The sequence below is a fragment of the Papio anubis genome, chromosome 4 (genome assembly GCF_008728515.1).
Source record: "Papio anubis isolate 15944 chromosome 4, Panubis1.0, whole genome shotgun sequence".
Taxonomy (NCBI): domain Eukaryota; kingdom Metazoa; phylum Chordata; class Mammalia; order Primates; family Cercopithecidae; genus Papio; species Papio anubis.
Genome location: NC_044979.1, coordinates 88,351,249 through 88,373,649, shown reverse-complemented (window position 1 = coordinate 88,373,649; position 22,401 = coordinate 88,351,249). Strand labels below are relative to the sequence as shown.

The following is a 22,401-nucleotide window of genomic DNA, read 5'->3' as shown; positions in this document are numbered from 1 at the left end:
TTTCTTAATCTACCATATTTTTAAAATTTAATTATCTCAGACACGACTTTATTAATTATACATAATACATTTAATAAGTTATACATAATACATTTTTATGTACTTAACTAAATTAAACATAGTAAAGGCCTTAAAGTAAGTATTACATATAATTTCCTGTTTTTCCAAGAAACTAGGAGGAAAAGCTATTCAGATATTCTCCCCATGACTTCAAAATTTTCCACATTTTCTTAGTTTTTATAGAAACAGTTATAAGCTAACCTATAAAAAGTACATAAATAAGACTTTTACAGGATAGTTTTTAAAAGCGTTTTATTCTGTAAAATATTAAGCTTATTATTAGTGTTCTAGAAAGAGAATCTTCTCTCAGATCTGTTTCTTTTCTTTCCTTGTCTTGCTTACGAGTTTATTTTTCTTTTTAAATGATGACAAGGAGCATCCTGAGAAACTGTGAGGAAGAAACTGAAACAATATTTTGCAAAGAAATGTATCACCAGAATTAACTATAATTATTTGTTATAATAATTAAGAAATACGGAGATTTCTAGTGAAGGTGAGGCACCAAAGAAGGGAGTACTGACCCTATTTTATTCAGACTTTTGTAAGAAAGTCTTCCAAATATTTGTCCCCACTCACTGTTCCCAATTCTCCTTTTCTCATTTTCCCTTAAACTCATTCCCATATGACTTTTGATCCAACCACAATCTGCTAGAGCCAACTGTCCATCACTTCAGCAGCATCTCATTCAGTGGACCTCTCCTCCTTGGTTTACTTTCTTCACATGGTTTCCAAAACACTATACACCCATGATTTTTCTCCTACTTCAGTTCTTTCTTTTCTAGTTTTTTTCTCTGCCCCCACCACTAAAGGAGAGTATGCCCCAGTGCTCAGCACGTGGCCTCTTCTCATTACCTGTTCACACTCAATCCCTCAGCGATTTCCGCCATTCTCATAGCTTTAAATACCATCTCTATGCTAATGACTCCCAAGTTTTTTTTCTCCACAACAGACCTCCTTCTAGAACTCCAGACAGACATATCCCACTAACTGCTTGATACTTTTATTCAGATGACCAGACATCTCAAACTCAACCTGCCCAAAACAGTTTTCCTATATTTTTTTCCCCATATTTCCCTGCAAGCCTGCTCCAGCCATAGCTTCCCTGTCTCAGTTAATGGCAACTCCATCCTTCCAGTTGCTCAAGTTAGAACTACTGAAGAATCCTTAACTCCTTTCTATCTCATCCCAAATCCAGTCCTACAGCAAATTCTCTTGGCCCGAGATTCAAAATCTTACTAAAATTCAGCTCCTTCTAGCACTCTCACTCATGCTACCCTGTTCTAAGCCATTATCTCCTCTCACCTGGATTACACTGATAACCTCCTAGTCAATCTGCCTCTCACCCTGTCTCACACATACGACCTACTCTAGCATAGAGCACTTTGCCCCTTGGTATAAAACTCTGGAATGTTCTCCATTTCATTCAGAGCAAAAGTCATAGTTCTTACAATGGCTTCAAGGGATGCAGCTCAGCTCCCAATACTTCACTGACTTTCTCCCCTATGAAACTCCCCTTCACTTACTAGGCTCCAGCCCACATGAGCCTCATCAACTCCCCAAAATGCCAAAGACATCCACAGAAGTAGAAAGAAGATTAAGAATTTCCGGGAATCTGAGGGAGGTGGGAATGGGGTGGGGGTGACTACTTAGTAAATATAGGGTCTCCTTTGGGGTCTCCTTTGGGGTGATAAAATGTTCTAGAACTAGGCAGTAGTCATGTCTGCACACTGTGAATTTACTAAATGCCAATGAATTGTACACTAAAAATGGTTAAAATTGTAAATTTTGTTATGTGCATTTTACTAAAGTAAAAATGCCAAGCAGACTTCCAACCTTTGCTGTAACTGTTTCTTCTGCCCAGAGAGTGCTCTTGCCCCAAATACCACTTGACTACTCCCTTCCACTTCTGAGTCTTTGTTTACTGTCATATATAACGAGGCCAACCGCCTACTTCATAATGCAAACTGTTCCTTACTCTTTATCTCCCTTACCCTGCTCAACCCTTCTTTTTCCCATACCTATTTCCTAGCATACTAGATAACTTACTTATTCAATAAATTCACTGTTTATTGTTTCCTTTGCAAGAATGAAAGCTCTATGAAGGCAAGGGTTTTTGCCCTTGTGTTCAGTGACAGGCTCCAAGTGCTCAGATAAGCACTTGATACACAGACTCGGTGATTATCTGTGAATTAATGCTCTTCAGTGTTCCCAGAGATAAGCAATGACTGATCCAGTCATGGTAACTAACTGCCAGAAACATTAAGCCTAATTCATTCACTATTATTTCAAAAATATATATCAGGTCTCCTGAACCAAGCAGTTTGCTGAATGTTAGGGATTCAATGGTGAACAAATGGGCACAAAACTCCCTCTTCTTAAGTACAGGAGGGACTTTGTGGAGAATTCAGTGTGGCAGAATAAGCTCCTGAGAATTTAACTTCATCTTATTCTTCTCAAATTTAGCTTCAACGAAGAGAAATGAAAGCTATTGTTTTTCATTCTCACATCCCCCAGAGAGTAAAATTGAAGGTAATTTCAGTGTCCTTGAAGTTAGCCCTTTTGAGTGGTTAAGCTGAAAAGAAGTTCTATCTTGGTGGGCTCCCCTAAAGGCTAAATGGGCCTTTGCACTGGAAGGTCAAAGCCCATGAGGCTACTGAGCTAGAGTTTTTGTTTGAAGATGGAGGAGAAGAGGAGGTCTCAAGTGTTAGAAGTGGCCCCATCCCTTGGGGTGTCTAATAGCTTCCAGATACACAGAAAAGTCAGGGGTTGCAATTCTACAGGTTGGAAGATATATGAACCCATTTGATAGCATAGCCTCTGATGTGATGATACCACAAGGGGATGCTAGCTGGCAGCCTGCAAGGGAGAAAGAATTAGTACTAAGCACTAAACCTTTGGGAGATGAAGCAAAATTTTCCCAGCTGTCCTAGAGTGAAACCAGCTGCCAGTGGAGGCATCCAATTCAAAATGGCCCCACATGCCTAAGCAAAGAGCCCAGAAGAAGTCATCAATATGAACTGAGGACTGAGTTCCATCCCTCCTCCATTTTCTAGAACTGAATAAGCTTGGAATGCAGAGAGAGAGAGAGAGAGAGAGACAGAGTTGGGGGGGGAATAGAGAGATGTATATATATATGCTATGCCTAGATATAGATATAGATATAGATATAGATATAGATACAAATCAGGAAGGCGGAATCCCCAGACTGACATTTACTTTCCAGTCAATCCTGAATACGAAAGAAAAAGTGAAGATTTAGCTCTTGTAACATCTTTTTTTTTTTTTTTAGAAGATGTCTCACTCTGTCATGCAGGCTCGAGTGCAGTGGCACGATCTCTGCTCACTGCAAGTTACGCCTCCCTGGTTCACGCCATTCTCCTGCCTCAGCCTCCCGAGTAGCTGGGACTACAGGTGCCCACCACCACACCTAGCTAATTTTTTGTATTTTTAGTAGAGATGGGGTTTCAGCGTGTTAGCCAGGATGGTCTCGAACTCCTGACCTCGTGATCCACCCACCTTGGCCTCCCAAAGTGCTGGGATTATAGGCGTGAGCCACTGCGCCTGGCCGCAACATCTTATTAAGCAATACCAATCTGTAAGCTCATAGAAGTCAAGGACAATATGCCATTTGTCTGTAACTACTGTATAATTACAGTCCCTTCCATGAAGCAAGTTTTCAAGAAATGAACGAATAGTGATTTAAAATGAGATGAATGGAAATCTGTTTGCATTTTGCAGTAGTTTAATACTTTTCTAGAAAATACCACTTCATTTCAGCTGCCAATTTGCACAGTAGTGGGCTATTGTTTTTGTATTTGGCCCTGAAACTTTTTTCTCATATGACTAGTACTCCTGTTTTTGTTGCATAAAAAGAATCCCATCCCCACCCTTCCAGCCCCTCACCCTCCTGCACTGCTGGATTTTCTTTTACCCTTGCTCAGCTGTTCACGTGTTCGTATTTGGGAAGTTAATCATTTTATTTTAAAAACTTACTTTTGAGCTCTTGCCTCAAAAAAGAAAAAGCGTTACTCTCATGCTGGGTTATTCAGCAACAATCTATTCCCCTCCATGGGATAAACTCAGCCTTCTCCCCCATAGTTTATCTGCTTTGGGAGCTGGATTACTGCCTCATAAAACAGCACAACAGTACTATTATCACATAATCATTATCATTACCTCACTTTCAGCCATACAGATCCTTCTAATCCTGAACATCTTGCTTCTCTAATCTTGCTGTATCTATCCTCTCCTGCTGTGAAACTGGTGCGTTCCATTTTCACGGAAGCTTAACATAATCACAAATAGAAAAAAAAATAAATTTTAAGGCATTTTATGGATACCATTGTATTATACAGACATTTAAAATAGCTCCATATTTCATTCGAGTAAACAAAACAAACATGTAGGTGGCAGTTGGGGAGAGGAGATGATTTTAGCCTAGGTCCACGGTTTCTTCCCCAATCTTACTTTTTGGCTTTTGCCATATTATTTAAGAGAAACACTTCTGAATGGAGACTGCTTAGCAAGCAGTAGAGCTGTCCCCACACTGAGTGGAATTTGGAAGGAGCATAGCCATTCTGTGACATTTGTCCAGAGGCTGTAAGTCATCACCATGTGACTGGGCCTTCTCCATGACCAGGTGAAGCTGTAAGGGAGATCCAACATGGGGCCCTTTCTTGAATACTTTGACAAAACATGGATCATTCTAACTCTAAGAGGAATACATAATCCATGCCCTCCAAAGCTCCAAAGAAGTAGGGATTATGCTTTAGTCCTTAGAACCAAAGAAAAGGAAGTCAAGAATAGTTTTATAACACCATTGGTGATATAAACATTCACAATTATTTCTTTACCTACATAAAACATTTTTTTTCCTGTATATTTTCCCAATTAGTGTTTGCTTTTACACTAATAATAAAGAAAATCAGAAAATAAAAATGCACAGAAAAAGAATGAATGTGTGAATGAATGCATGAAATAGTGGGGAAAAGAGAAAGAAGGAAAACTACAATCAACAAGACTCTAAACTTTCTCAAATAATCAGTTAATATTTTGATAACTAACCTTCCACATCTTTTCACATGCAAATAGCTAAAACAAAATATTTGTTTTTCCAGAAGTGGAGTCACCCAGTATCTATTGTTTTGTGCTACTTTATGCACCTAACAATAGAGCATGAAGGTCTCTTTCTGTCAACAAATGTGATGCAGATAAAAATATTTTTTCTAGTAAGACCCTTCCATTCTAAAGGTACATAATAGACCAAGAGATTCATAGAAATCTCTTGAATTGTAGAGACTAGGGAACTGACAGAAACATTTAAGGAAAATGTGAGAGAAGCATCTGAAGTGGGGATATAGTAGAAAAAAGTAGAAGGCAGAAAAAAGGAAAACATAAAAAGCTACGATTAGCACACAACTTAAGTAGAATTTTACTTTGATGTCACTATGAAACACAGATTGAAGAGAAAATAATACTGTCTCTATTCCTTAAGAATAGAGAATGGCATAAATATATGCTATAATTAAATATATGCTTCACTTTCTCAAAAAGAAAATGAAGAATACCAGAAAAGTTGACTGAGAAAATATTACAGATAGATGATGTTACATTATCAGATTACATTATCTCAAGGATTTAAATTCAACTCTATATCCCTAGCTTTGTTATCCAGTCATTTTTCTCAGAACAAATCAGTTGGACTCCTGTTTCTTCCAGTAACCTAGGGCTTACAACCTTATAAAATTCTACTCATGCAAATATAGTACAAGGATTAATGAAAAGAAAATATAATAGTTGTAAGTAACACAATTTCATTTCATCATCAAAGTGTATCAAATGCCTTACATATACAAGGAGTTGGGCTATATGTTCAGAAAGCCCCCCAGAGAATTGCAGCTAGTGGAGGAAAATAGTGATAAGAAAATTCTAAGTCAGAATGTGGTAGAATGCTGTGTATTGGGGAATGATGAGCAGATACCCAGTGATTCCCTCACCATGGACTGGGGAAATGCATGGGATCCAGGAAAATCTGACACAGGTAGAGCACCCTAGTGGTTGGAAACCAGCTGTTCAGAGCCATCATCTAAAGCTCAGTCCATGCTATTCCCAAAGGTTTGCTAAAATCCCTGAACTGACTTGCTGTGGTTATATAACAGAAGCAGCCCAATCCCTAGACAGACCTGGGCTCTATCTTACCTTCCTTCATATCCCAGGACAGCCTTGTGGCATATATTTAAAAGTGATTGCATTTTTTTGGCTCAAGAAGCAAGTGCCACTATTCTCTTTTCTTCAGCATGTTAATATATATACTGCAACTGGCCATGTCATCCTGCCATATGTATAACCACAATGGTACTCAGGTGATTCAGGGTCAGGAAACACTGGCTTGCAGGCATGCTTGAGCCAAGCGACCAGAACACTTCTCGCTAAATTACACTAAAATGTTGTTGACTTGGGCTTTTCATTGAATAATGGCATTGGACTTTTAAATCATTAATAAAATGAAAACATTTTATTTTATTCTCTTGTCTTATTGTGATACTGCAGTCTACATGTAGTGAAAACAACAAAGAGGCAGCAACGTGAGGAGCTCACAGCTTACTTCACAGAAACAGCTGTACACAGCATCTGAGCAGTCACAGGGCAGGAAGAAAAGGAACAATAGAAAGAAAAGAGCTCCCAAATAATGGAAAGAGGAAACATCTTTTCTGTTTTTAACACCAAGGAAGGCTATAAACCAACTATGACAATAATGGAGCATTTCCAAGAAGGAATTCCCAAAGAGACCATTAGATCACATTTTCATTTGGGAAAAGATATGCTTTATGAATTTTCAGTATATACTTTGTCTTGTGGAGTAACAATTAACAAACTAAATAACTACAGACACACAGTTGATAAACAGCAGTATAACTTAAGCAAAAGTATTTGTATTTTGAAGTTACCCAAATTTTAGCTGAGGTCCCCTGGCCTTTAAGACCTAGAAAGAACTGCCTTCTCAATTCTAGAACCTAGGAAGCCCGAAATCGCCTAAGGGTATCTCCTAATTTCTGAGATCAAAGATCTCACGGTCTGGACTCTGTATACACCTGAGGGAGTGGTCCTATTTAACTTCAGATGGTCAAGGAAGGTCTCAATGATACAGTGACATCTGAGCAGAGACCTGAAAGAAAGGAGAAGAGGCAAACCATGCAAATTTCTGGGAGAAGAGATAAAGGGAAATGCAAAGGCTCTGAAGTAGGTCTGTGTTTGCTGTAGGCAAGGACCAACAAGGTCAGCGTGGAGTAGAATGAACAAGGAAGAGGGTTTTTGTAGATGAGGCCAGAAAGATATATTTGAGGTGCACATCACTTATAGGACCGTGGAAGAAGATGACTTTTCTAGATTTTGTTCTGGTAAGATGGGAAGCCACTGGATGGTTGTGAGCAGAGGAATAACATGATCTGACTTTTAATAGGATCACTCTGGATACTGTACAAAAAAAAAAATCATATCATGGAAAGCAAAAGCAGAAAGATAAATTAGGAGATGACTGTGAGAGTCCAGGCAGATATTTTTTCTCAGAGGAATTCTCTTACCAGCTATTTGGAAAATGGAATAAAATATTCTTCATATTTTAACATTAAAGATACAAACTAAAAACACTGGGGGATTACAAATTACAAATAACCGCAATCTTTTAATAAATTCCAATACAAGGAAGGTACTTTTTTCATAGGGGAAAATGCAGTATAGGGTAAGAAATCAGAACACAATGCAAATCCAGGACCTCAATAGAAAATATCCCAAATTACAACCTACACTCAAAATTCTAACCAGCTATGGTTGGTTAAGGCCTTCATCAATACCCAAATAGGAAGAATCATGAGGAATACCATGGTGGTTTTAATTGTACAGTATTTGCAGTTATAAATCTAGGAAATAGCCAGACATTTTTAAAGAATTCACCCCAAATGCTTACATTTAGATCTTAAACAATATTTTCTATTACTTTTACCAAGTTCCAAGTTAAAAGGTCTCTTCTGACATTATTAAGTAGATGAGACCAACTAAGTAAACTTTAGAAACACCAAAGTTTTCTGTCCTGGACAAAGTCCAAATTATCCAGAAAAAACAAACAAACAAACAAACAAAAAACAAAAAATCATGCAGCACATATCACAGGAAAGGCAAGCTGTACAAGGATACTACTTATAAATACGTCGTCTCTTAGATTTCATGCAATATTCCTTTAAGTATTATTTGCCTGCTTACCTTGGAACTTTTACCCTGTATTATGATAAAAGGGGATTAAAATTCCAGGAACTATTAACTGTTCCCAAAAGTCATTCCCATTCTCCTGTGGCAACTTAATATATTTGAAACTGAGCCCATTTTTGATTAAACTATAGGAAGACTCTGCCAGGTCTCTGCTAAAATTTATCACGTATTTCTCTTTCATGTCATCTGAAATGTTTTTTGAAGAAAATCAAAGGTACATCTAAAATAGAATTTTATTTTTAACTTCTTTTTGCCACTTGAAAAGAACACAGTTGTCAATGACGCTGATCTATGGGTGAAGGGAAAAAACCAAGGTGGTCAGGAAGGCAGCCCAAAGTTTTCACAAAGTCCTTGGTCAGCTTTTATGTACATCAAAATGAAACCTATGGCCCCGATGGCTGAAAGCCTTCATCCACTCACAGCCTCTCTCCTGTCCCCTCTCCATGCTATGTGGTTGCAGGGGCTCTTCCTTTTCAAGTCAGAATGTCAGACAAGAGGGTGCTGGTGGTTGATTTTCATCCTTTGTAAGAGTTACATCTGTCAAAGTAACCCAGATAAAATGGGTTTCCTTCTATTTCTAATGGCAGTTTAAACTATTTTAAAAGGATGTATCCTTCTGTTTGCACATGATCTCAGTTTTTCTCCAGTGTGCCAGGGATATTCTATCACCTTGTATTTTGAACATTGTCTTTTAGGGCAAAAAAAAAAAAAAAAAAAAATGTGTACTCTGACACTCAGAAGTATTGTGATAAACTAGGCAATTTCCAATCATAAGTGTAAGGCCAGTGAAAAATCTTTAAGGTACACTTAAAATATCCATTAAGAGGAGACAGATTATGCCCAGAGTTTAAAAATTATGGGGAAAACAACTTGTAAACATTACCAATTTGAAGCTGAGTGCCTAAGGCAATGTTCCTGACTTGCACAGGAGCCAGTGATTTGCCTCTGGAGTCTGTTCCACACCTCCCTAATAGGCCTGGAAGCTACAGACAATTAATTATTAGATTATGTAACTCCCACTGCTAAAAGTTAGTGGAACATTCTATGGCTTTCCTTCAAGTGTGCTGCTTTTCAGTTAGGGGTGCAATTTCATCAGCTCACTCATCTTTGTCTTTGTGCTACTTAATCCTGGCTTCCCAGGGTTTTCTTTAATTGGCTCAGCCTTCTTCTGTCCTCAATCAGCCTGATTTTATTCCTGGGTTCTCAGTGAAGATGATTGAATTTAAAAATTGTGGTACTAACGTCTTATAGCAATGTCAGATATATTTATCCATCAAAACTTCTACATGTAGAGGGTTTATCTTTCTCTGATTAATGAAGGCATGTCATAAAGCTTCTGAAATCTACACTGTGCTGAGGAAATACTGGAGCAACCTCGCACTACACTAGTGTTAACGTGTGGCAACCAGCAATTATGGCACTGTGGAAAGTGCATCGGTCAAGGAACTAAAAGACAATCTGACGTGTTATGATTGATGTTACTACATGCCTTTGCAAGCAATGCACTCACTCTGAGACTCAGTTTACTTATCTATAAGTTAGAGATAAAGCCAACTGCCTCAAAGGGTTTTGGTCATAGATAAAATAATAAAATGCTTTGCAAATGATAAAAGATATAGAAATCAAGGAATCATACTACTATTGGTATTCTCAAACTTTAATTTCCTCATCATCATGGAAGGAAACTAGCTCTTGAGAACTTGGAGAAGTTTTTATTATTAAAAGTTAATTAAGAAGATCTTCATAAGCATGTGAAATCAAGTTCACTGTTCTAATTGGTTCACTGAAATTTCACTGCTAAAATAGCATGGAAGGAACCACAATAAAATCCTGAATAAATGTTAATTTCATAACACCAAATGTATTACAGACCAAACAAAAGATTTATGGCCATTGACACTACTCAACTCATCTGTCTGCTTTTGATGATCACCTACATACTGACGCAAGAATACTACACCAACTCCAGTGCTTCAACCATCACCTTTGATAAGGTGCTCACAAATGAACATATGCAGTCCACACCTTTCTCCTGGGCCTTAACTCAAATCCTTAACTGCTTGAAATCATCTGAGTTCCTGACACTTACCAGTCCTAAAATTTAGTTCACTGCAATTCTCTAAATTTAGGCTTGCTTATTTTTCATTAATAATGTCATCATTCTCTCAGTTACCCAGCTCAGTACTTCATCCATTCTTCCTTCAAAATATCTTTCAATAATTTTCCTTTTATTCTGACCATTAACTCCCTAGTGTGCCTTTATCATCTCAATCCTAGACTAACATGTATTCTTCCATGAGCCTCCATACTCATAATCCCTCTATTTTATTCCACATATGCCAGAATTAATTTTCTTAAGATTCTACTTTCAGGTATCACCCATTTATTCCCAATAGACAATACCCCAGTACCATCCCAAGTTTTAAATTCCACCCAAAATGATTTTCCTTAATTGAAGTCACTCCACAGCAAGATGTTTCCAAGCTTTAATAAACTGCAATTGGTAATTTATTAAATTACTATGTCAGTTACATGTGAATAGATATTTCCAAATCAGCAAGAAATACTTAACACAGTCTAAAAATAACTTCTAATCATGCTTCCTACAAATCTTATGTGTACAAAAAGTAATAGTTGACTCTTTCACAGCAATTCTCAGTAGCCAGTTGCCCTGGCAGCTCCCCAACCAACAACAGTGTAAGCTGGAGTTGCCAGCCTGCCAAAGATGCGGGACCATCGCACACCAGTGGAAAAAGCAAAGAAAACACCCAATGGAAGTCTCAAGTCAAGTGGGATACGAACAGATTGGCTAAGTCTACTGGCTTGCCCAGAACTAAGAGGTTCCTGGGACATGGGGATTTCTATGTTAAAACTGACAAAGTCTCAAGCCAACTGGGATGAGTCGGTAGTGCTAGTTAAGACCATGATGCACATTGCCAAGCTGCAGGAGAAGCACTAAATACAATCAGGTCAGGAAAGTCAAGGCCACGGGGTAGGGGGCCAGAGTCCATGGTGCCAAAGGCCAAGGAAAACTCACGTGGATCATATTTTGCCAAGCTTGCCATTTCAAAAGCTTTGACGCCCCCAACCCCAAAGCTGTACATCATGAGTCTTAATTCAGCCAAGTGTATAAACTACCGCTTGACACTACATGAGGTACCAAGGTCTGTCTGTTCACTTCATCTCTTTGGTTCATTCCAGGACAAAATGCAAGGGCATCCAGAGTGTACATAGAAAATTCTATTTTATAAGCTACATACCCAGGTGTGTATGAAGTGTAGCTATCTTAATTTCCTTAAACTGAACTTAATTCCTACCTTAAACCCCCAATTTAATTGAGTCACTTAATAGCAGACAACTTAATTGAGTCACTTCAATTAAATGTAATCTAATTAGTGATTACTCAGTTACTTCTGATTTAAACTCTGTCAACTTGGAATAAAACACCCATGCATTCTCTTCTTTAAGATCCCACAAACCTCTCTAGGGTTTCCAGGTTGGAGGGGATGATGTAGGGCTCTTCTCAAACTTCAGGAAGCAACAAAGTCACCTGGAAGACTTGTTGATTACAGCCCATAGTGTGTGCAGGTCTGAGGTGGGGACCCAAGGATCTGCATTTCTAACAGGTTCCTAGTTGATGCTGATGCTGCAGGAGGTCTCAGAGATCAAGCAATGAGAGCCACTGGGTCAAGGATAGGTCTCTTCCAGGTGACATTAGCTCCTCATTGTTTTTTTTTTTTTTTTTTTTTTTTCCCAGTCTCTGAACTGTTTCTCTCAAGTTTATTATCTCTGCATTTGACAACAAAACAACTCCAGTGAGGGTGAAATAAGTACCCCACCTGTCTCAACCTGAGGATGAGTCATATAGAAAAATGCAAAGAAATGTGCAGTTGTAGAAGCACCTCAACTAATATACCCAAATTATGATTTCACTATATCCTTACTGTCAGTATCTTAGCATTGTACACATAGCTCCCCTTGGTTGCATCCTGTAGCTTGTTACATAGTATTGATCCAGTATAGAGTGAAGAAAAATGACTAGAAATAATCAGTCTTTGTCTCTTAATAGCATTGTGACCTTAGATAAGTTCTTTAAATTTATTTGCTCTCAATTTTCTCACCTACAAAATAAGGCTAATATCTTCCCTGCCATGGCAATCTCACAGAATATTTGCAAAATTCAAAGGTAATGTATGAGATCATGCTTTGAAAATAGTTAAGGATTAAACTTATGATGCAAATAACTTCCAATCAGTCTAAGTGGTTAAAAGTTTATAAAACCTGGATACATATAAATATTTTTTTTTGTAAATACTCACTAATACTTCTAATACTGCTGGTCACTCACTGGTCAAACTCACAGGCAGTTAGGCAGTGGGGGAACTGGACCCAACTGTGTACATCTCTTCCCAATCCCATGTTCAGTGACATTAAGTTGGTACCTTGAAATCAACAAATGCTACAAATCAAAACTTGTGCATTGTTTATTTTCAGAGAGTTGGTTGTTAAAACATTTACCAGAATACCACTGCCTATAAGACATAGTGGGCCTCTCAGAGGTATATTTCCAATATATCTCTGGTAAACTTTAATATAAAGTCATAGTCAGATTTTGATAAAGTGATAAACAGCTATTTCTCTTTTTTATACCACACAAAAATGTTTTCATTAAGAAAAACATATTAAAATATAAACAAACATGGTGTTTTACCATATGTACTCCTTTATCTGCAGCAGTGATTTTCCATATCAAATAGGATACATGTAGGGTACTTGATTAAAATGCAAATTTGAGAGCCCTAGCCCTAAGAAGAATCTAAACAAGAGTTCTGGGCAAAGGATCCCGAAGGGGCTTTTTTCACAAGCTCTGGGGGGATCCCAAATAGAGGGTTCTAAGATAACATGTGAAGTTATGGATGAAACAAAAACCCCACATTCTGGCTTTCAAAGTCCTCTACTACCTGGTCATTAACTTCCTTCTCTCCATCTCCAAATGTTCCCATAGGTGTGCCTCCCCTAAATTCAGAAGCTACTATCACTGTCCTGCAACAGAATCCTTGGCCTTCAAACTTACTTCTGTGGTTTCTCAAATGGCCCCAATTTCTGAAATGTCGGGATTTGGTTCCACTGTCTCGACGTCCCAGCTCTCTCTGTGAACCTACTACTTGACAAGCTGTCAGCAAATGTTAGGCAAAAAATAATAGGACATGCTGGTTAACAGCCAGGCTCTGCAGTCACACAGACCTGGTTTCTCACCAGTCTCTTCCACTCATTATCAAGTTGGTCAAATGCTATGCCTGGGATTCCTAATCTGCAAAACAATGGCATATTAAATGAGTTGTACATATAATGCTCAGTGCCTGAACACCTAAATAAAGGTTAGCTGCTTTTTATTAATAAGGTAGTTAATAATAAATGAGTAGATGGAATAAAAGAATGAATGAGGAAAACTGTCAGTTCAATTTCTAAGCAATAATATTAATTTGGCCACTCTAGCCTACCTACCCTTTCTCTAAATTTATGTAACACGTATTCTCCCTTCTACATATTGGCAGTTTATCAGTCACAGCTTTTTACTGTTATTCACAACGTTAAATGCAATTATGTTCCCCAACTACACCTAAGACCCTTGAGGGAAGCATCCAAGATGTGTCCTTGGTTTTGGCTCTACTTTTCCCAGCATAGGCTTAATTACCAGCACTCTGTAATACCTGGTACACTGCCTCCCTGATATAACATGTGTCTGGAAGGGAGAAAGCTCTCCCTTTGTACACATAACTACGTAATCTAACACACATCATCCAGCTAGGCAAACTGAAGAACCAACAAAGGTGAAAACGTCCAGATTAAGAAAGCAACCCTTACATATTTTATATCAGTGTTTGTTTGGATTATGAAACTATGAATGTAATTGATGCAAATACAAAATGAAGACCAAACTTAAGAAAAAAAAAAAAAACGTGGTTTACCTATTTGCCAAGTTTCCTACAGTATGTCTCGGAAGTTCTCCAATGTGGACCTCGTATTGACAAGACAAAATAGATTTCAGAGCCTTTTTTAGTAGCAAACTTAGTAATTGTTTCAAGGGCACATTCTGGCAACAAGTCAGGACAGGTATACAAATTGAAATCTTGCAAAAAGTGGCAAGGAAAGGGGGTCAAGAAAGAAGGATGAAGGTCTGTGTATGTTCCGTTCCCCTACAGGCTACAGAATATTGCTGAGCCTTTTGCCAAAGCAATTTTACTTTAGTCACAAAAGTCCTGCTGTACGAAAATAACTTGTTTTATAAATTAGCTGTCAAATCCTTGGAGAAACCAACCATGAACAATTTGTTCTTGGTTATATTTCCATTATTGTCACTATTTAATCCATAGTTTAGTGATTAATGGTTTTCTAAGAAAACTTGTTTGAAGTATAAAGAATGAAATCCGTTAAACCAAGTAAGACCCGAAAAGATTCATTCCTCTTGGGGTCTCATCAGTACTGAAACCGCCTTGGCATAATTAATGGTCCAAGAGATGAAACAGGACTCCTATTCTGTCATGTCTCTTCTATTTAAGCCCTCAAAAATGAAAAATAATGAGTAAAGGTGTAAAACAAATTGCTTGATGCCAGGAAGCAGAATAATCTCATTAAAATAATTAGAATTTCATCTCAAATTATTAGACACTCTGTTTCACTGCAGGAAAAGCCCAGTTTGGGTGATCCCCTGATGTATATGGGCATTAATTATGATCTGCCATTAAAAATGTTCAGAAGGATGTACTTTCTGAAGCTTGATAAGAAACCTCTAGATATGCTTCTCTCAGAATTTAAAGGCTGTTTGGGGGCAGCAATGTTTCAGAAGTTTATACTTATAGACAAAATTGCTTATTCCTTTAGTTTAATTGAGTCTCCCAGATATCTGAGAGAAAAGTACAGAACACAAAACTATTTATTATGAACCTATGCTTATAAATTCATGAAAATGATGTTTGCTTGGATAGCAGACTGGAAAGGGGAGCAGAAAATGATAATTACCAGCACTTTATATCCAGCAGTGGATTTATTCAGGAATTGGGCAAAGGGCATTAAATTTTCTGTTATGCAGTAAACATGAATTAAGAATGCTAACAGTAACTCAACCTGGCTTACAGTATTTGGGGTCAACAACCTGTGTTCCTGAACTAGTAGCATGCAAACCATTATTGTAATCCAATCTGATTTGATGTAGTATGCTATTTTATTTTTAAGTACCAACTATAAGAAATGCATTTTGCAAATATCATGAGCAATAGAGATACAAGAATTAATGAGAATCCATGCCTCTAGGGACATTGAAACCTAGTGGGGGATAAAGACACAAATAGAAGTAACTATGATAGAAAAGTAAATTTTGAGGCACTCTGTGAAATGGCAGGGAGGAAGTGATTAGGTACAACTAGTGGGAGAGGTGAAGGTTTTACAGAAAAGAAAGCAACAGAGAAAAGTTTATAATTTTCCTAAGATGTGGAGGCTTGGGACAAACTTGGTTAAAAGGCACATCTCAGGAAGTGCTGGGGACTACAGGAACAAGGAAAGAAACAGACTATGACAAAAGGCTATAATTACACCCTGTATTAATTACACTGCAACCCTGGGAATTTCTGGTTTGGGTTTTGGATCCTCTAGCAACAAACATGGCACAAGGTAGTCACTTGACATATATTGAGGGAAGGCAGCCAAGTCCAGTGGAATCAAGGAGGGAGACAACCCCAGCTAGGGCAGTTACTTCAGTGTAAGTTCCATCCAGAAGATCACTAGTGTTTTAAATGTGAAAGTTTTGCTTATTTTATATGTGCTTAAATATAATGTCTCATAATTATGATGAGTAAGCAACAAAAATCACAAATGCACTCATTATTTTACCTTCAGTGGAAACTGTTCTTATTTAATATTACAAAAATGTTAACTAATTTTTCAGTTTGTATCTTTCCATGTCTTCACGTATGATTTCACATGTTTTCATCACTTTTAACAATGGAATACAAATATGATTTACTTTGCACCAAAGGATAAGAAAAACTCAGAGAATATTACACTCAAATCGAGTAGTACTTCAATTAACATATACACACAATAGTTAAATTAAGAAATCCTTTAGGAAGGAGGCATCTAAACCAAAGCCAATGTAATGAGAAATGCTATTTCCTTCTGCATCAATTTTCTGCATTTCCTAGCTCCCAACTCCCACATAGAAGCTCTGGTCCTTCACATCCCATAATCTTATCAAAAACTGGAGAATGACCGCTGTTACAATTCCACTCTAATTAGTACTCATTCATGCTTAAAATTAACTCAAAATATTTTCACTTTCTAGAGCTCTCTAATTAGCAATGTTTTTTATTCCTAATAAGGAAAGGCATTTTCTCACTTTAAGGGATTCTTGAATACTTAAGTTGCCTACTAACCCTATCTAGCTGACTCAGGTAGTCCTAAACACTAGCCCATATGGTGCCTCTACTTGGGACTGGTGTAGTGGGGAGCATAGCCCCATGAGAGGGGATGCAGCTTGATCACCATAAAGTTAGGAGAAACGCAGATGCCACTGCCTATCACCCAATGAGTCTATGCAACGGAAAATCTTCCACAACTGAACATGGCAGCCCTGTTTAAAGGGCAATCCAATTTAACTCTTGTGGGATGACTGGGGAAGAAAGCACAAATGCACACTGTAAGGCCAGACTGGTTCCTTACTCTTCTGGAATCCCAGCTAAGGCTGCTGGAAACTTCAGGGAATAAAAGAGCATATGTTACATTTTCTGAAGTGAGCCTATACTACCACAGCAAAGGGTTGTCTGCCAGCACGTCCCTCGCTCTAAGCTTGTCCCCAGTGGATTTTCCATTCCCAAGTATAAACTGAGCCCCAACCTTCACCTCCTTTAACCTTAGTTGCCTAAGCTTTGCTTAAGACAAAGATATTTTTCTCACTATTTAAAATTTGTTGTATATTCTTGCTTATGTGGAACATATCTTTCTGCTTCCTGGATTATTTCTGCCTGTAGTTATGAAGTCTCTAACAAATAATTATGTTGTTGGAATGCATTAATCTCCTTAATAGAGCTATTACTGCATCCAGTGAATAATGTTGATGATAGGCTTTTAAAATCAACTTTTAAAACTACTTTGAAGAGTTTTGTTTACTTATACACTGTCTCTACTTTCAAAAAAGGATTTGAGATGCCTTAAAACACAAAGACCAAAACCCATTAACATTGCATATAAAATCAAAGTCAAATAACAACAAGGAAATGGCATCCCAAAACCCAGACTGAGCAAAATGACCTCATTTGAGCACAACATTTAATTCTGGTAGCTCCTATTGCTCAATCACAGGAACCTAATAGGTCATTCCGGGTGATAAATGCTATTCTGGGGCTGAGAATAAAGAGGAGTTTATCATGTGAATTTTTCTTTGCAATTCACCAGGTTACATAGTGAATAAGGTCTTTGACAGCAGCTCTCAGGAACCATGCAAAGACATCTTTAAAGGCTAGCTTCGTGGGCACGTAACCTGTGCCCCAAGCTTAGAAGAGCCCCACACTTGGTTCAATGCTCTGCTGTTGCTGACTTGAAATTATTAACAATTTTTAACCAGGATTCCCATATTTTCATTTTTCACTGGGCACTATAAATTATGTAGCTGGTCTGGACATCTTTCATCCAGCTTCTTCTTAGGTCAGTCCCTAAGTTTCTTGTTTTAGGATGCTTCTCCTTTGGCAGTAAAAAGTATAGTATTTGCAGAATTTATCCTCTGAGTATTAAAAATAATCTACCATGGTTATATAGATCCTCATCCCACCCTGCACCCATTATTCTTAAATCTTATCAACAGTAAACATAAGCAATAACAGAATTATTTGGGGAGTACAGGAAATGCCACTCTTTTTCTCCCTCTTATTTGTTTAAGTTCAAGACACTGTTCATCAGAAATAACATTATGACGGCTTCTAGATACAGTTAAATATCTTTGCTGTTAAATTAGTAAATAGGTTTCTGGTTTAAAATCGATGACCCAGTTAGATGAAGTTTGACTTCATCAAATTGAAGAATTTGATCTTTGAATCACGCTTTCCATGATTTTTTTCCTTGATCTAATTGTCTTAAAAAGTAAATTTTCAAAGGTGTTCAAAGACAAGTAAAATACCCTCAAAGGGCATTTTGTATCTCACTCTACCTTCAGACCTGTTATAATCACTCATTTCTACCTGATGGATGGACTCCTAGCCTGTTCTTTACCAATTTTTGTGCATAGTTGAAAGATATCTTTGCCATCCATAACTCACCAAGTAAAAGAGAACTTGGCAGCTGCTGTTCATATGATTGATGGAAACTGTGTCTGCACTGTAATAGCACTAGAGGCCCCTATCGGCACATCAGGCACAGCACCAAGGCTGCTGCTGGAATGTGTTTGAAGGTGTCGTGACTCCAGCATCCCTGCACTCTACTTTTAACAACTACAATTTTCTAAGCACTGTGCTAGGCACAAAAGATACAGCACTGGGCAAGACATCCTACTCAGTCTGCAGCTTAGAATCTAATGAGCAATTAGACAAGTAAATGGATCGTTACCACACCATGTATATGTGACACAGTGGCATTACTGTGTGAGCAATCAGGGAATGTTTCCTCAAGAATGTGACATTCAATCTCATATTAAAATATTTAGCTGTATTATCAATTCACAATTTAATTTATTAGATAAAGGTTTATGTATGAGGTTAGAAGTGAATTTATTGTGAATTAATGAAGGGTAAGTACAGGGCCCTTTCCTTGCATAGGCCCCTTCCGAGACCTTTTCACTAATTTTGTATTTGTAATTCCACGTAAGTCTCATAACCCATACAACCTGGATCCTGCCCTGCATGGGTTCCCATACTGGATTTTGACCTCAGCACACATAAAGTCCCTTTCAGAATGGCGGGCTCACATGACTGTATTCTGTTAGAAATGTTGGTTCCATTTTACTACCTCATAAACTTATAAAGATAATAAGACTAGTTTGGAAGGCTGCAAACTTTACCCTAGTCAGCCTAATTTTCTGAGGCTAAACTTTCTTCCTGAGTTCAAAGTTGTATTGCTAATTCCAGCCCTCCTCCTACTGAAAGCACAAAGACAAGAGAAGGTGAGCACATGCATTTTGGTGTTGATTTGAGAACCAAAGAGAGGTAAAATAAATAAATATGCATATTATATAGTATATATAATATATTATACATATGTTATATTATATATTATATATATGCTAAGAAGAAAGTCCTTCAACTGTAGTTCCTTTCAGGAACTAGAATGTCTCACTTCTTGGTCTCACCCCACAGCCTGGATAAGCTTTCCAGACAACTTCACTAGGGGGAAGGAAATATAATTTGCCTTTTTTTCTCTAGAATATTGCTATCTAATATCACGGATTTTCTTTATCACAGTGATAGTGAACATCAAGATTGTTGAATAGGTAAAACTGTGTTTTCAGGGATGTGTGGTTTAAGATAACTTTTAATCAAAAGAGTATGTACCTACCACAAAAATTGAGTTTTATGTGTTATTTTCAGTATGTTTATCTGTTTTACTTAAAAAAATGTTATCTACTTCTGGGATCATCTTTCTTTTTAAAAAATCACTTGGCTGGCTCAAGCCTGTAATCCCAGCACTTTGGGAGGCCGAGATGGGCGGATCACGAGGTCAGGAGATCGAGACCATCCTGGCTAACACGTTGAAACCCCGTCTCTACTAAAAAAAATACAAAAAACTAGCCGCGCGACGTGGCGGGCGCCTGTAGTCCCAGCTACTCAGGAGGCTGAGGAAGGAGAATGGCGTAAACCTGGGAGGCGGAGCTTGCAGTGAGCTGAGATCCGACCACTGCACTCCAGCCTGGGCGACAGAGCCAGACTCCGTCTCAAAAAAAAAAAAAAATCACTTGGCAACAACAGAAATAACAAAACTCAAATAAGAATAGTAATTATTGGAGTATTAAACAACCGCCTTTATTCTATGAAAGTGTCTGTTACTAAAGGTGTGTTAAACAGTGTTTACAATTCTTTTGCCACTAAACATTAACATTTCCACCAGATAAAGCACAGTGATTAAAAATTGCAAGCTAAAGAAACTCAATTCACATGATGCCATTTCCAGCAAAATTTATTTTGATTTATTCTGGATAGAAATGCAAATATATCTTTTGAGCATATATAGACTAAAGAAGATTGCCATGAGACTTAAACATAGTTATTATAACACAAGAGAAAATGAATAAAAACTGTATTAGCACAGTGGCTTAGAAAAAGAGACATTCAAAGAATATAATTCATCTGATAGGCACTAACAGGTCACACTGTTTCAAATCAAGAATGCAAACAAAAGTTCTCAAAATGAAAATCTTTAGAAGCTATTATAACACTACACAAAGGTGCAAAAATAATAATATGATAATATTTCTAACAGCGGAAAAATGACAGCAGGCAGCAAGCTACATTGTTAGTTGATACTGAAGGGCCTTCAGCTAAACAGCACAAGAATACCTTTGCCAAAGACTTTCTGGTGTAAATTGGGAAGGGTTTTATCAGACATGGTTCCAGGCTCTTTATCTGCACCTAAGAATGTTGATAACAAATTTTTATCTTTTGAAATAGTCCAGCCTTTAAATAGTTGTATATTGGCAGCAACTAAAAAAAAAAAAAAATAGGTGTGCAATCACTGTGTGCGTGATTATGCAATTTTAGCAAGTTCAATTTCAATGGAAATGTGTTTTCCCAAAAATGAACTTAAACTTCCCTTTCTCCTCCCATAAACCAGAACACTTACCAGATATCAACAATATCTTGTAGTAAACAGTGGCAGGAAACAGCGAATTTTTATATTCTTCCAAAAAAATTTTTAACTGAATAATTTTATTAAATAAGCGGATTCATCAGAAAACTAAAGAAAATACTCAGAAGGATTATAAAGTCTCTATCAAAATGTGAGAAGGCTAATTAAATTTATGGCTACTCTAGCTTTAACATAAACTCATTGATCAGTATTTCAAATAAAAGGGCATTCACAGAAAGACTTCCATGTATGCACCCATCTAACTTTCTTAACAACTTTATTTGAATGTCTTGCTCTTATACTAATCTTCATGTCCCCTCCCACAAACCTCCTTTCCTTGCATTCCACTAATAGATCTTCCTCTCCCTAGCTTTGCTTCCCTCCAAATTACAGTTAGAATGATCATCCCCTCAAAATATAAATCTGATTCTGTCGTCACTCTATTTGAAACCCTTCAAATGTTTCTGATTGCCCTTTATTCATCTGAATTTGACTCACAACTCACTCTGAGATCTGGTCACTGCCCACATATCCTGCTGTATCACTCCTGATTCTGTCTCTTAGTCTAGGATGTAACCAGCCATGCTGAATCTCTGTAAATTCCACAGACGTGTTAAGACATCTTTCTTCTTGCCCAAACCCACCTTCCTCAATCCTACTCCCTATTCCTTCAGCTGAAATATCATTTTCAATGAACCCTTAGGCTAGGCTATGTTCCTACCATATTCCATACTTCCTTTTTCGTAAACTCTGTCTTACACACATCATTATTGCTATGGGAGGGAATGATTCTTCCCAACTCACTGAGTTTTTTTCATACGGAAGGAGCACTACTAGTGTGACACTTATTTTTCCCCCAAAGGAGGAGGAGTGACTGATCTGGTAGATTTTAAAGGGGCAATGTATAGTCTGCCTCTTCTGTCCCTTTTTCTTCCTAGGAGTTAGCTTACCTACAGGGTAAATGTGCTCAACCTCTAGGTGCTGTATGTCTCACTTTCTCCTGCAGGGAAAAGACCACTCCCAAAACTGGATTGGTACATCTCTCTAATTCTGGGTTTAATACTGGAAAGATTATTTTATTAGAAAGATTATTTGCTCCTTGATACAAGCAACATGCTACAGTATCAGCTATAGCAGTCTAAAGGTGATACTTTGGGTTAGTTTAAAGAACAATTCCACAAGACATTTCAGCCTTAAACTTGACATACTCTAAATTTACCTTATTCAGTGACATACATTAAAGTATAGATATATTAC

At 37.6% G+C, this 22,401-nt stretch overlaps 1 protein-coding gene and 1 long non-coding RNA gene across 11 annotated transcripts in view; both read right to left on the bottom strand.

Moving 5' to 3' along the window:
- Positions 1–22,401, bottom strand: part of HDAC9 (histone deacetylase 9) — a 709,012-nt gene that overhangs the window by 549,117 nt on the left and 137,494 nt on the right. The window lies entirely within an intron of this gene.
- The window catches only part of LOC110742707, a 79,459-nt gene continuing 61,270 nt past the window's right edge, over positions 4,213–22,401 (bottom strand). The window contains exon 2 of the long non-coding RNA XR_002520723.2: positions 4,213–4,345. This is a non-coding gene — a long non-coding RNA (uncharacterized LOC110742707). The remainder of the gene's footprint in view (positions 4,346–22,401) is intronic.